At 44.6% G+C, this 14,004-nt stretch overlaps 1 long non-coding RNA gene across 1 annotated transcript; it reads left to right on the top strand.

Annotated features, from left to right (window-relative positions):
- The first annotated feature begins 7,050 nt into the window (after positions 1–7,050).
- Positions 7,051–13,478, top strand: LOC121487829. Its single transcript, XR_005986918.1, has 6 exons — positions 7,051–7,167; positions 8,113–8,302; positions 8,411–8,533; positions 11,005–11,229; positions 12,044–12,160; positions 13,353–13,478. It is a non-coding gene; the product is annotated as an uncharacterized LOC121487829 (long non-coding RNA).
- Positions 13,479–14,004: the final 526 nt, after the last annotated feature.

The following is a 14,004-nucleotide window of genomic DNA, read 5'->3' as shown; positions in this document are numbered from 1 at the left end:
GTGGCACTCGATCCCGTGTCTCCAGGATCGTGCCCTGGGCCGAAAGCAGGTGCTAAACCGTTGAGCCACCCAGGGATCCCCTTGTTTTATTTCATTTGGAAAGAAATATGTATTATTTTGATGATAGAATATTAAGGATAACTAAAAAATGAAAGAATTCTAATGCTATTCACTTTAAAGAATTCTCCTGATATTTATGAAGAATGGATATATGATAGGTACTATAAGTTTTATTTTTAGTATCTTATTTATGTATTTATTATTTAGCTATTATTATGTACAATTTACTGGTAAGGAAATGTAGCTTTGCAGAATCTGAGTAATTTGTTTGCATGAGGGGCTGCTTAGCAAGTGTTTAGTCTGTAGCTCCCCATTGGGACACCCCACACCTCTGTGTGTTTTAGTCACCACGGCCAAGCATTCACTTTCCCACTGGAGGGGCTCTCGGGTGGCTCAGTCCCTAAAGCATCTGCCTTTGGTTCAAGTCATGATCCTGGAGTCTTAGGATCGGGTCTGAGGATGGAGTCTGAGGATTGAGCCCCAGGATCGAGCCCCGTGAGGCTCCCTGCTCAGTGGGGAGTCTGCTTCTCCCTCTCCCTGTGCTCCTCTCCCCACTATTCTCTCACTCACTCTTACTTACTCTCTCCCAAATAAGTAAATGCATAAAATCTTTTTTTTTTCAAAGATTTTATTTATTCATTCTTTCAGAGAGAGTGAAGAGAGAGGCAGAGACACGGCGGAGGGAGAAGCAGGCTCCATGCAGGAAGCCCGATGTGGGACTCGATCCCGGGTCTCCAGGCGGGGTAAACCACTGCGCCACCGGGGCTGCCCAAGTAAATACATAAAATCTTTATTTTTTATTTTTTATTTTTTAAATTTTTATTTATTTATGTATTATAGTCACAGAGAGAGAGAGAGAGGCAGAGACACAGGCAGAGGGAGAAGCAGGCTCCATGCATTGGGAGCCCCATGTGGGATTCGATCCAGGGTCTCCAGGATCGCGCCCTGGGCCAGAGGCAGGCGCTAAACCGCTGCGCCACCCAGGGATCCCAGTACATAAAATCTTTAAAAAAAAAAAAAAACAAAAAACAAATACTTTCCCACCTGGAGAGACTTATCCAAAATCACGTGGCTACTAGTGGATATATAACCTATTCAATTTGCTCTTAAGGAAGATTAAAAACTGATGTACATCTTTGGTAAGATATGGGGAAAAATAATGTGGCCTCAGAAGAGTTCAATGGCAGCAGCTCTTTCTGCTGGAGGACACTGCCCCATGCTTTAAAACCACCTTTTTCCACCGGAAACCCCCCACAAACAAACCCAGGAACAAAAGAGGCACCCCCTGGAGTGCTAAATCCAGAGAAGTGAACCTCCACAATTGACTGCCACGTCAAGTCTAGAGAAAGAAGAGACAAAAAATACTTACATTGGCACGTGTGAAGCCTTCCCTAAAAACAAGAATGGGAACTCTCTTGAGCAATGTGAATTCCTAGGGGTGGTCTCTAGGTGTCTGGAGGATGGACCCTGAGAGCAAGAGTAAGCCCAACTGGCAAGGGATCACTGAGGATTCCAGTGGTGACCCCAGGAAAGTGGCTTCAGCATTTCTTGGGCTAAGGAGCAGAAATGTATCTCCCAGGCGTGAACAGTGTATTTCACTTGCATTGTACAGAGTGGGTGGTACCTGGGGGGCTGTCACACCCAGAGCAGTGGGGTTTCGCAGTGGGGACTCACATTACCAAGGTAGAAACCTGCTGAGCAGCCTTGGTTTCATCTAACTCCCCAAACCAGAAACTACTCACTGTGACAGGAGATTTTATTAGGGAATCTTGATTTATACAATCTAAAGTTACACTTATTCTTAAATCAAAATGTTACTGGTCTCCAGTGAGTGTGAAAGTTTCCTTGAAAGATCACTTACAATGTTTTGCTCTTACACATTTTTTCTTTTCTATTCTGTCCTGGAAGACATTAGTGTGTCATAATTTAGAAACTAAGCAGCCCAAATGATATGGGGTAATATAATCTGATACACTTAGGAAGAAAATGCAAAAACACACCCTTACACACAATTGGTTGGATCTCCCTTACCAATCTCTTGGGTACATATCTGGCCAATCTCATAATTTACTGGATCAATATCATATATCTGAGTAGTCTTATTGTCAGCAATCGATTGAAACTGAATTGAAATTTCCATCTTTCATCCAAATCACATCTTATGGTTGCCTGGAGGCCAAGAGGCCCTCTTGGACAGGATGGTTCCAGTCCAGATACCTCCCACTTGGGTCACCAGTTGCTTTCTATCTGTTCATGATTGTATTAAACTTGTTCTAGACTCAGAGCCCTTGTACTTTATATTCCCTCTTGCTGATAACACCTGTCTCAGACTCTGCACGGCTTCCTCCATTAAATTATTCAGTTGTACGGCTGTCAAAGCGACGCGTGATACCAATGAAGACATATTTGTGGCATGCAGGCGGTTATTTCTGTTTCTTAAAAAGCTATTGCCAATGGGCTATTAAACTTGCATTTAAAAAGAAAAAAAAAAAGGACAGTTGAAAGGACACCGCCATATCTGACAATTCCTTGACTGCCCTAGCTTAGCACCCTCCCAGCTACATTCTTTCCAATTATCTTGTGTAATATTCTTGATAGTACTTATCATACACACATATATATTTTTTTAATTTGTGAGCATGTTTCCTGCTTGTTTCCTCCCATGAATGTGTCAGGCACATCGCACATAATTCACATCTGTGTTATCAATCACTGTATTTCCAGGGCCTTGATCACCATGTAGCATAATATAGGCACTTACAGGTATTCATGAATGAAAAAGGAAGGAGTGTATGCAAAATAATCTCCAGGCATTGGCTCAACAGAGGAAGGGCAGGTGTAGATATCTTCCTTGGAAGCCTTGGTTCCTTTGTTTCATTTTTTTTTTTAATTTTTAAAAAATTTTTATTTATTTATGATAGTCACACAAAAAGAGAGAGAGAGAGGCAGAAACATAGGCCGAGGGAGAAGCAGGCTCCATGCACCAGGAGCCTGAAGTGGGATTCAATCCAGGGTCTGCAGGATCGCGCCCTGGGCCAAAGGCAGGCGCCAAACCGCTGCGCCACCCAGGGATCCCCCTTTGTTTCATTTTGCTTCTCAGAAGATGCAAGGAAACTTGCTATGACCATGTAATGCTATATCCCAATCAGTTAGACCTGTAAAGCTTTCCTGAACTTGCTTTGATTAATGTCATGCAGAAAGAGCATATTTACCTGCTTCCTCTCACCACGCCAGGCTTTCTGAAGCAATCCAGTTTTCAGCATTGGGTTTTTGCTCATTAAAAGTGCTAGACTGGAGGACCGCTCCTTCCTTGTCTCTCTTGGCTCAGACACTGTTTTGCCATCCAGGAGCCTGATGGATGACAGCTTCATCTGTTTTGCTGAGAGGGTTTGGTTGTCTGCCCGCAAGAGGTGGGGGAACCCTGGTTACTGTCGCACTGCACATGATAGAAGCATGGGCCTGCAGCATCCAGGTACTGAGAAGAGGCTCAGCCAAAGACCTCAGACTGCTGAGAATAAGGGAGATCTGGAGACTTTCTTTGTACTACCAGCAGTTTGAAAAGCCACCTAGATAAGCTTACCTGGGAGTTGATACTGAGTTTCCAACTGGGCCATAGCAGATCCAGGGGAAGGGAGTTCTCTAGACCATGTGGCTGAATGGGACCCAGAAACGCTGAGACAGGTCATTGCTGGTGGAAGCTGAGAGTCCTGTGACCTGATGTCCATTCAGGCAGGGATCCTGGAACTCTGCCCCCTTTTACCTGAACCTGGTGGCTTAGCCACAGCGCTTTCCTCTCCAGCCTGGCTTTTCCACTTCTTCCAAGCCCTGGTGTTGGAGCCGGCAGCCCACCCAGTGCTGGGTTTGTGGTACTGTAGGACAGCTTTTCAAAATCATTTACTTCATTTTATTTGAAGGGCTACACAGTTTTGGGTTTTCAGATGTACCATAATTTTCCCCAACTCTTTCCTGTAAAACACGTTTGTTCATTTTGATAGATCTTCTTTTTTAAAAAAAATATATTATCTTTATTTGTTTGAGACAGAGAGAGAAAGACTGCAAGAGAGGGGAGGAATAGAGAGAGGGAGAAGCAGACTCCTCACTGAGCAGGGAGCCCCATGGGGAGCTTGATCCTGGGACCCTGGGATCATGACCTGAGCCAAAGCAGACACTTAACCCACTGAGTTATCTGGGCACCCCGACTTTCTTCTTTAAAGTCGTTTTAGGGCACAGCAAAATTAAGCAGAAAAGAGGGAGAGTTCCCATGTATTCCTCCCTTCACACTAGCATAGCTACCCCTAATATCAAGGTCCTTCATCAGCGTGGAATATTTATTCCAAGTTATGAACCTACAGGGACCACCTGATTTCAGAAACGCTGTGCTGGAGAGTTCTATCCATGTTGAGAATACTCCATCAAATATGGGTATTGGTGGGTGTTCTGCTTTTCCTGAAGCCATGAAAGACCCCTTAGCCATGTGTAGTGCTGAAGAGTGAATACCCCGGGTTGTAAGTCCCAAACCCTGGTGGATGGAACATTTATGGATCAGGAAAAAATAATGGAATGGAGGGCTTAAAGAATTTGGCAAGTGTGTGCTTGGCGTAATACGATGTATTGATTCAAAGCAAGCATATAAATATCTCAGGCATCTGGGTGTTCTATTTCTTCTATCTCACCGTTTGTTACTTTCTGGGCAGTTTTGTAAATATAGATGATGCAACTCTCTGAGCCATGGTTTCCAGGAAAGGCAGTGAAGTAGTAGGTATAGGTCTTGGCTCACACAGCTGCTACAGTCTTTAACCACTTTCAACCTTTGGCAATCTTGTTTGATTCACGTGTCCCAGATTTCAGGTAGAATGCTTTAAAGCAGATCAGAGACATTATTTCATTGAACTCATCAATACGGTAGCATTCAAGTAAAACAGATCAGACCTTGTTCATAATGCCATTATCTTATAATTTTAACAGGAATTCTTTAATATCACCTAGTAGTCAGTACTCATTAAATTCTCCCCAGTTGCCTCAAACTATCTTTTTGTACTTGAGTTCTTTACATGAGGGTTCAAAGGAGGTTCGTGCACTGCATATAGTTAATATATGTCTCTTAAAACTCTTGATTTATTATCCCCAGTCCACCTTTTTTCCCCCTTCCCTTTCATTTCTGAAAAAGCAGGGTAATATATCCTGTACAATTGTCCACATTCTGGATTTGGCTGATTGATTGCTATGTGTTGCTTATTCTTTTATTCCTCATAACTCTTTCTCTTTTTTTAAGATTTTATTTATTTACTGATGAAAGACACAGAGAGAGATGTAGAGACTTAGGCAGAGAGAGAAGTGGGCTCCCCATGGGGAACCCGAAGCCGGACTCCATCCTGGATCCCAGATCATGACCTGAGCTGAAGGCAGATACTCAACCTACTGAGCCACCGTGGCGTCCCCCTCATAACTCTTGTATATTGTTAGATTTAGCGGTGTGATTGCATTTAGACTGAATTTTTAGGGACAAGAATACTTCATAGGTGGTGCTGTGTTTCCTTTTAATTAGGGGCCATGTAGCCTGTAGTCTATCCCCCTGTTCGTGGGTCCCACTGTTAGTGAGAGTCAGAAATTATTAGAGAAGCTCCTGGGTGAGAACCGTGCTTCAGGATCGGCTTCAGTAGGAGAACCTCCTACAGCTAAGGCTAAAGGATGAGAAGAAGGTTGGTAGCTTAACGTGGAAATCCCGACATGCTTCACTATGGACAATGGCTGGGAAAAGGGACAGTTTATGGAAAGAAGAAAAGCTTCCATTCATTGAAGGATACATGAAAAGTGATAGATGACACTAAATAGAAGGCTAATATAGAATGGCTAAAGTGAACATGGAGAGAAGCTCAAATCATTCTTGAGAAGGTAACACACTAAATAAAACTATGAAACTATCAAGTAGACACAAGTTAGAAACATGGGTGACTCATTGCTCTGGTGGTAAGGATTTGAAGTGAATAGACCTGTCAAAAGGCTGGTATTGCTGTTAAGTCTGAAAGGCATGATGGCAGTGTTTGTGGAAGGTCGTGTCCTTTGTTCCTCTAAACCCCATTCCTGGACCCGTATCACAGAAAGGGTCTCGTCTGGGTCCCTGGGGATTCCTACAAGATGCTGCTCATCTTGATATTGTTTGTGAGGGAAGGGGGTTGGAGGCAACTGTGAGATTTCTGTAAAATGTCCTGTATTCATTCTAGAGCACGGTCTGTAGCAATTGGAAAAACAAGTCGTACTTATAGCTAAATTGATGAATCTTAAAATCCTAATGTATAATATAATTTCATATTTATATATAACTAGGATAAACATAGTACCTCAATAGTATTTGTGAAATATTAGGGACAGATGTGCTTTAGGATTCAGAATGCAGAGGATTTTAGATGGACTAGAAGGTGCATATTCTGAGATATTATAACTGTGACATCCTGGTCTGGGGTAGCATTCTGTAATGTAGCATTACTATTCATGATGTTAAAAAAATATTCATGATGATTGTAATAAAGAGCTTGATATATATTTACTTCAGATCTGTTTTGTTGCCCATAGTTAGTGGACCGAATTGTGAAATAAAAAGACTAGGTTTTAAGAAGTTTTTGACCTTAGAGCTGCTAATAAGAAGTTGTGCTCCCATCTCTGTCTGTGGTCATTGGCAAGGAGGATTGTAGACTATCTACCATAGTCCATTCAGGGACTATTTATCCACATTTCATTCCCCTTTCCTGGTGATCAGTTATTAGTTTGGAAAGAATAAAATAAACAGTAAGGTTAAAAGTGAAAAGTAAAGATGGAATTTCTGGCAATCTTTTATCTTCAACAATTGTCTTTTTTTTAACTTGCACTTCTTAGAAGTAAAAATTAAACCAAAAAAGTTGAAGTATTTAAGGAAAGGCACATCAGTGTCTCCAGCATATATCAACTGCTCAAAGTAGTATGATTTATGTTTTACAGGCTAGCCCTAATCGAAGGAATTGGAATTGACTGAAGTAACAGGACTGAAATAATATCATCCTGGGTTTAATAGGTGGATACAAACAACGCTTTTTCAATTCTCCGTGGAAAGATCAAGTAAACATTACTTCCTGGGTAAGTTATAGCCTTGGCTCCAGAAGGGTGGTGCAGAGAATCTTGTAACAGGGGGAAACATGGTGTGATATCTTAGAAAATAAAGAAGGGGGTGCCTGGCTGGCTCAGTCGGTGGAGCATGGGAGTCTTACTCTTGGGGTTGTGAGTTTGAGCCCCATGTTGGTATAGAGATTACTTAAAATTTTTTTTAATTTTTATTTATTTATGATAGTCACACACACACACAGAGAGAGAGAGAGAGAGAGAGAGAGAGAGAGAGGCAGAGACACAGGCAGAGGGAGAAGCAGGCTCCATGCACCGGGAACCCGACATGGGACTCAATCCCAGGTCTCCAGGATCACCCCCTGGTAGAAGGCGGTGCTAAACCACTGAGTCACCCGGGCTGCCCAAGGACTACCTCTTAATTGTATTTTTCCAATACTCCCTTTTCTCATCTATTGTCCTATCTGCCAAATCTCAGGGCTGTCTTTGAGGCCAGCAAGGTGGCAGCTGCTCCAGTTAATGACCAGGATCATTCACTGATAGTCCCTATCCAAAGGTGATTTTTGGTTGTTCCTGCTGCTCAAACCCAGAGTGTCATGGACCCCAGATAAGACCTCCATTGAGGTACACACTGACCCTAAATTGCATTCCTTTCCAACAGCTGTCCAGTTCCCCTACACACACACACACACACACACACACACACACACACTCACACAAAAAGATGCTGGCATTTGTGTACAGTTTTATTGAAAAAAGAACAAAAATTTTATAAAGACAACAAAGACAAAAACTTCTTACATCATTACTGAGCAAATTGGAGATATCTTAATTGAGCCATAATTTTTTAAGAGGAAGATCCAATAAGAAGAATAATAGAGCTTTTATTGAGAATATTTTTAAGGAAGATACAATCAAGATTTCCAAGCTGAGATCTCAAAGTTCCTGTTTGTCAAATGACAGGTGGCAGCTGCCCACAAGCAGGAAGACAAGGAGGAGTCAACCCACTCCAAGCAGATGGAGGAATCTTGGCAGTGTCTTCTTCTAGCTGGCCCCAGAGGAAGGAGGTGCTCATAAGGTCCCGGTTCTGAGGACTCTCTCAAGCTCTCTATAGACCAGCTGGAGCAGGTTGGCCAGGAAAGTATACCTGGAAGTGAGTCTGTCGGATTCTTGTGCTTTGCCAACTCTCCAGGTAGTGATTTGAGGTCCATGGGAGTTGGAGTCATCTGTCTGGTTTTGGCATGTCTGTCTTCTCTTCCAGTGTTCCGGGCACTCTGCAAATGTTCCTGTGTGGGCACCAGTGTGGCAGCTTGCAGAAACTGGAAAGCATTCCAGTTGAAATGCTGGCTATCCCAAGAACATGTACACAGAACTGGACACTGTTGTAAGTTGCTTGCTTTCACCATTGCCACTGTGGAGAGGACAATTCATCAGAGTGGAAATAGGGATTGTAAGCAAGCATGCCAATTCTGGAATCGCAGCCCATAACGTCCACATTCTCCAGGCTTGGTGATGTGGTGTTCCTGTGTCCAGGCCACAACTGCCTTCCACTTCACCTCAGTGCTCTGACAGCAGGTCACCTCGCTTGTGGCCACTGGGAATTGGGGTTCTCCATAGCTAGAGGCTGAAGGGACACTGTCTGGGATTTCTTTTTTTTTTTTTTTTTAATAAAGCTTTTACTTATTTATTCATGAGAAACACAGAGAGAGAGGCAGAGACACAGGCAGAGGGAGAAGCAGGCTCCATGCAGGGAGCCCGACGTGGGACTCGATCCGGGGACCCCAGGATCACGCCGTGGGCCAAAGGTGGCGCTAAACCGCTGAGCCACCCATGCTCTCTGGGCTGGGATTTCCTCAGTGCCCAAGGCAGATAGCTGCTCTGGGCCCTGGGATACATAGTCAGGTAGACGAGTCTGGGGCAGTGGAAATTCAGAAATTCAGCAGGGGTAACAGGGGAACAAGATCTATACAACTCTAATTTTCAACAATTGCAATCCCAGAGACGCACGGGATCCAGTTCCTGTTGTTGAATTTCTTTCAACAATAGCCCTTTTATGGCGCTGTTTTTTCTTTTCCTCATTCTATTGTTTTCTGTCAGCCTTTCTCCGTCATATTTTGGAACTTCTATACCTGAATCATTTCCTCTCTCATCTCAATTTTTTTCCCTGAGATTTTCTTTTCTTTGCAATTTCTAGTTCTTGCGCCTGGATTCCCATGCTTCACTGTCTTCTGAGCTCATGTCCTCTTTGATCTTTCCCATCCTTGTCCACAACTTGTTTCTGTTGGGCCCTCAAACCTGGCAGTCCCAGGGCTGATGCAGGGTAAAAGCCACTCCTCCCCTATGGGACTCATGTCTTTCCATACTGTGGAGGCCAACCTGCCTCCTTGTCGTTAAAAGAAATCTGAACGAGAGGGAGGGGAAGAAGAGCAGACAGAGAGACTTTTGGACAGGAAGGGAGGCCAATCAGATGGGGAAGCTCCCTTTACATCCAAACCACAAAACCACTCCAACTCCTCTCTGACCATCTACTATTTTTTTAAAGATTTTATTGATTCATGAGAGACCAGAAAGAGAGAGGCAGAGACACAGGCAGAGGGCTCCAGCAGGAGCCTGATGTGAGACTCTATCCCAGGCCCCAATGATCACGACCTGAGCCAAGTCAGGCACTCAACCACTGAGCCACCCAGGTGCCCCTGACCACCTACTTCCATTCTCTGATCCCAATGACCGAGTGTGCTTACTCAGTTCTGTAAGGCGGGCAAGGCAAATGTCCATTTGTCTTAGTTTTTGAAGCAATCGCAAGACTTCAGCTCTTCTACACAGATATCTGTGGTTTACGGTGGTTTGGCTTATGATCTTCTGACTTTATGGTGGTGCTAAAGTGATACACATTCCATAGCGATTGTACTTTGAGGTATGAATTTGAATTTTTTCCCCAGGCTAGTGATACATGGTACGATTCTCTCTTGTGATGCTGGACAGTGACCCCCACAGCTCCCATGATCACGAGGGTCAGGAACCCATGTGCTTCCAACCATTCTGTTCTCATACGTGTTTGCACACAAGCATTCTGTTTTTCACTTTCAGTATAGCATTCAATAAATTATGTGAGAGGGTCAACACTTTGTTATAAAATAGGCTTTGTGTTAGATGATTTTGCCCAACTGTAGCCTAAGGGAAGTGTTCTGAGCACAGTGAAGGTAGGCCTGGCTCCACTGTGATGTTCAGTAGGTTAGACGTATAAAATGCGTTTTCATCTTCTGGTATTTTCAGCTTATGATGAGTTTATTGGGACATAACCTCATCATAGTCAAGAATGGTTTGTGTTGAAATGTAGAACTGTCTGTGCGAAAGGAGAAATGTCCTCATAGGAAGACTAAATTAATGCCAGCGCCCATTTTCTGGGTCTTGATTTCTAATATCTGAGGGGACAGAAAAATTTAAAAGACAAACGTGTCCTTACTACAAGCTTTTTCACATCTCCCAGCCCAGCCATTTTCATGTAGTGTGCAGGCTGCAGGACTGAAGAAGTAGAAATCTTTCTCCTAGGACACCAACAGGAAAGAGTAACTCTCTGCAGCATCTAAGACTCCGAGGCCACAGCCTCACCACGCCAAATGGCTGCACTCAGGAGCCTTCACGTTTGCTGGATCTTTACTAGAGTCCATATGGATATTGGTACAAGGCAGGTCCCAAGAGAAGGTGGGAGAGGTGGATTCTGTAGCTGCTAGAATTGTCTGACCCGGGGCTGATGCCCTGGAACCCCACAGCTGTCAATTCAGATAGCACAAGGCTTAAGATCTTCCTTTTTCTATTTATCCCCCTAAACTTAACCTGTACCTTCCCCCTTGCTAGTGCATCCTCCAAAACCTTCAAGGAACGCTGACATCTGCTCTCCGCACTCAGCTGGAGGGTCACACTCAGCTTCAAGGGAGACAGACCCCTGACCAGGTGTCCTCTGCTGTTCCCTCCCTCGCCAATAATACCTCTGACTTCGGAAAAGTGTTCTAGTTCACCTCCAGCTCTTCCTGCCCCAAGGCCACCTATATTCCTATTGCGCCTGATGCCACCCTCTGAGAGGTAAGCCCACCCTGGAAAGTAGGAAGGAGGGTTCAATTGCTGTATACATATGCGGTAAGAGAACCCTGACGACTATAAGTAGAGGTGAAAGTCCTTGGCATATCATAGATCCCATTAAGAGCGTTTTTCTCCTAACTTAAAAGAATCTGTAAGTCATCCAGGAGAGGAAAAATAAGGAACGTTCTGTATTGCAGGAAGAACTTCCAGGGGCGGGTCGCAGGCTCCTCGTAGGGCCCGGGCCAAGGTGCTGGAAGTCCCTGGGTCGCGGTGCCCGCAGCTCCGTGGCCGTCCGGGCCTGGACGCGCGCGCTCGGCCGCGGTTCTGGCCCCGGCAGGTCCGGCCCGGGGCTCCCGCCCGCACCGCGGCGCCGGTCCCCGCAGGCCTGGGGGCGCCGGCAGGAGGGCGGCTGAGCCCCCGGCAGTGCCCGGGCGCCCGGGGGCAGGAGCGGCTCTGGACCTGCGCCCCGCGAGGCAGCTCCCCCAGCCGGGGCAGGCGGCCCGGGGCGGGCGGGGGGGGGGGGCACCCGGCTCAGGTCGGGGCGCTGCTCTGGGGGGCGGGGCGTGCGAAGGACCGTCCCAGTCCCGGGGGCGGATCCTATTTGCCTTGCAAAGTGCCTCAGAGCCCCGTAGGATTAAGGGGAAAATTGCGTATTATGGAGCCGCTGCTGAAGTTGGGTTTTGATGATTGAATCAGGCCGAGGACTGGCTGGTGGGTGGGGAGGTTGGTCCAGTGTTGACATCTCCACCCGACATAGACGGTTGCAGACAAGCCTGGACGAGTCACACTTACTAAACCAATTCTCTTCCCTTCACAGAGGCATTGCCTGGCAGTGGAGACGAGACTCCGGTGAAGCCGGATCATAGTCTGACATCGCAGAGCTCGTTCACGTTAGCGATGGACTGAGAACCAGGGCCTTACGCACGTGCATCAGGTAAGGAGTGAGCAGAGGAGAGTAGGTAGGGTCGGGAAAAGGGGCCTCATACCTACTTAGAGTTGTAATTTTTCTATTTTGGTCTACACTAAACTACCTGAAAGGGACATCCAAAATTGCTATGATTTTCATACCTCGTGGGCAAATGGGTTGACTTAAAGTCACATTTTCAATAGTGTTTTTGCTGAACCCTATCCATTTTAATGCAATCATGTGCATTATAAGCTATTTCCCTTATTTGCTTTCCCTTCTTCCTCTGCATACTATTTTACTTAAATGTGTATTTTTCTATCAGCCAGTCTTGTAACATGTGATTTATTTTTCCATGTGCTTCTATTTTCAATTCATGTAAAAACTATTAGATTGTAGGTTATTTATCATTTTGCACTCATTTGCCAATTCCTAGGATCTTTACATGGACTTTGATCTATTGCTTCCCAGTCTGGTGTATTAGCCTCTGATGAGTCTCTGCCACTCCTTACCCATCTGCTGTCCCCAGTGGACACTCAGATTGCCACTCGGTCACCATCACCACCTATACTAGTCCCTTACAGACTTGTGAGAGAATTTCTCTAGGCTATGAACTGGTGAGCAGAATTGTGCCATAGCAAGTATATAAACCTAATTTTCCTGAGTTCTTACAGATTGTACGTTAGCACGAAAGCAGCATTTACCTTCTGACAGTGCATGAAGATTATTCCATGCACACATTCCTCACAAGCCGTTGGAGAGGCCTAGCGGGCATTGGAACACTCACTAGGGGTGGCGATTAGCTGTGGTGGTGGCCACCTGATTCAGTCTGTTCTGACTGCTGCCAGGATCTGTCTTGGTGTGTCAGTCTGCACTGTGCTTTGAGACCCATTCTCTGATGTTCAATAGAAAAATCTCTGTTCACCTTTCTGTTGGATTTGAAGCTATCTTAATTTGCTCAAACCCTTTATGCTTAAACTATTGTTTCTGTCACAAAAAAAGACAAAAAGCACAAAAACCAAAAGCCCCAAATGCAAAAACACCAAAACCAGAAAAAGAAACAACAGTCACTGCACATTCAACTTCATACTTTAGCTTATTGTAATCTCTTTTCTTTGTAGCAACCTGGGTAGAATGAATCTAGATTTTTCCTCATAAAATAATTAAGTATTTTAAGGATTTTTTTTCTAGTTTCAGGATATTTCAAGATTTTTATTTTCAGGTAATTTCTACACCAAACATGGGCTTGAACTTACGACCACGAGATCAAGAGTAGCATGCTGTACCAACTGATCCAGCCAGGTATCCCTATTTCAAGAATGTTAGTTTGCCATTGTCCAGGATTTTTAGATGAGAAAAAGGGTAAATATAAAAGAAAAAGCAAATTCCCCTCATCACATCTTGAAATTTTACATTTTTCCTTATAAGCCCTTCCATCAAGAATTATTTAAATAAAGACATTTTGATCATTTACATGTGTGTTAGTTTCATTCACACAGGAATCTTGGGGCAGGAGCCAGGAGGGCTGCTTTCCAGGACCTCTTTTGATCCTGATGGGATGTCTACAGATCCAGATCACACACTGATTGGAGCCAAGCTCTATGGTTGGGGCAGGGAAGGTGGGTAGAGTAGAACCGCAGAGAAACTAAAGATGTAGGAACTGTTCCTTGGCTAAACTCAGAAGAATTGTTCAAGCAGAAAGATATCCTACTTAACCAGATTCTCAGATCCCTGCCTCATTGTATATCCACTCCCCGACTCACCCAGATTTTAAGGCTGACTTTGTATGAAGCTAAAATTGGCACTCCTTTGTCCCTGGTCAGCTTGAACACTTCTTACCCAACCCTGCCCAGGACCAAAGAAGAGGAGAGCTC

The sequence above is a fragment of the Vulpes lagopus genome, chromosome 3, assembly GCF_018345385.1.
Source record: "Vulpes lagopus strain Blue_001 chromosome 3, ASM1834538v1, whole genome shotgun sequence".
Taxonomy (NCBI): domain Eukaryota; kingdom Metazoa; phylum Chordata; class Mammalia; order Carnivora; family Canidae; genus Vulpes; species Vulpes lagopus.
Note: the sequence above shows the minus strand (reverse complement) of the source record. Positions and strands in the feature narration are given on the sequence as shown.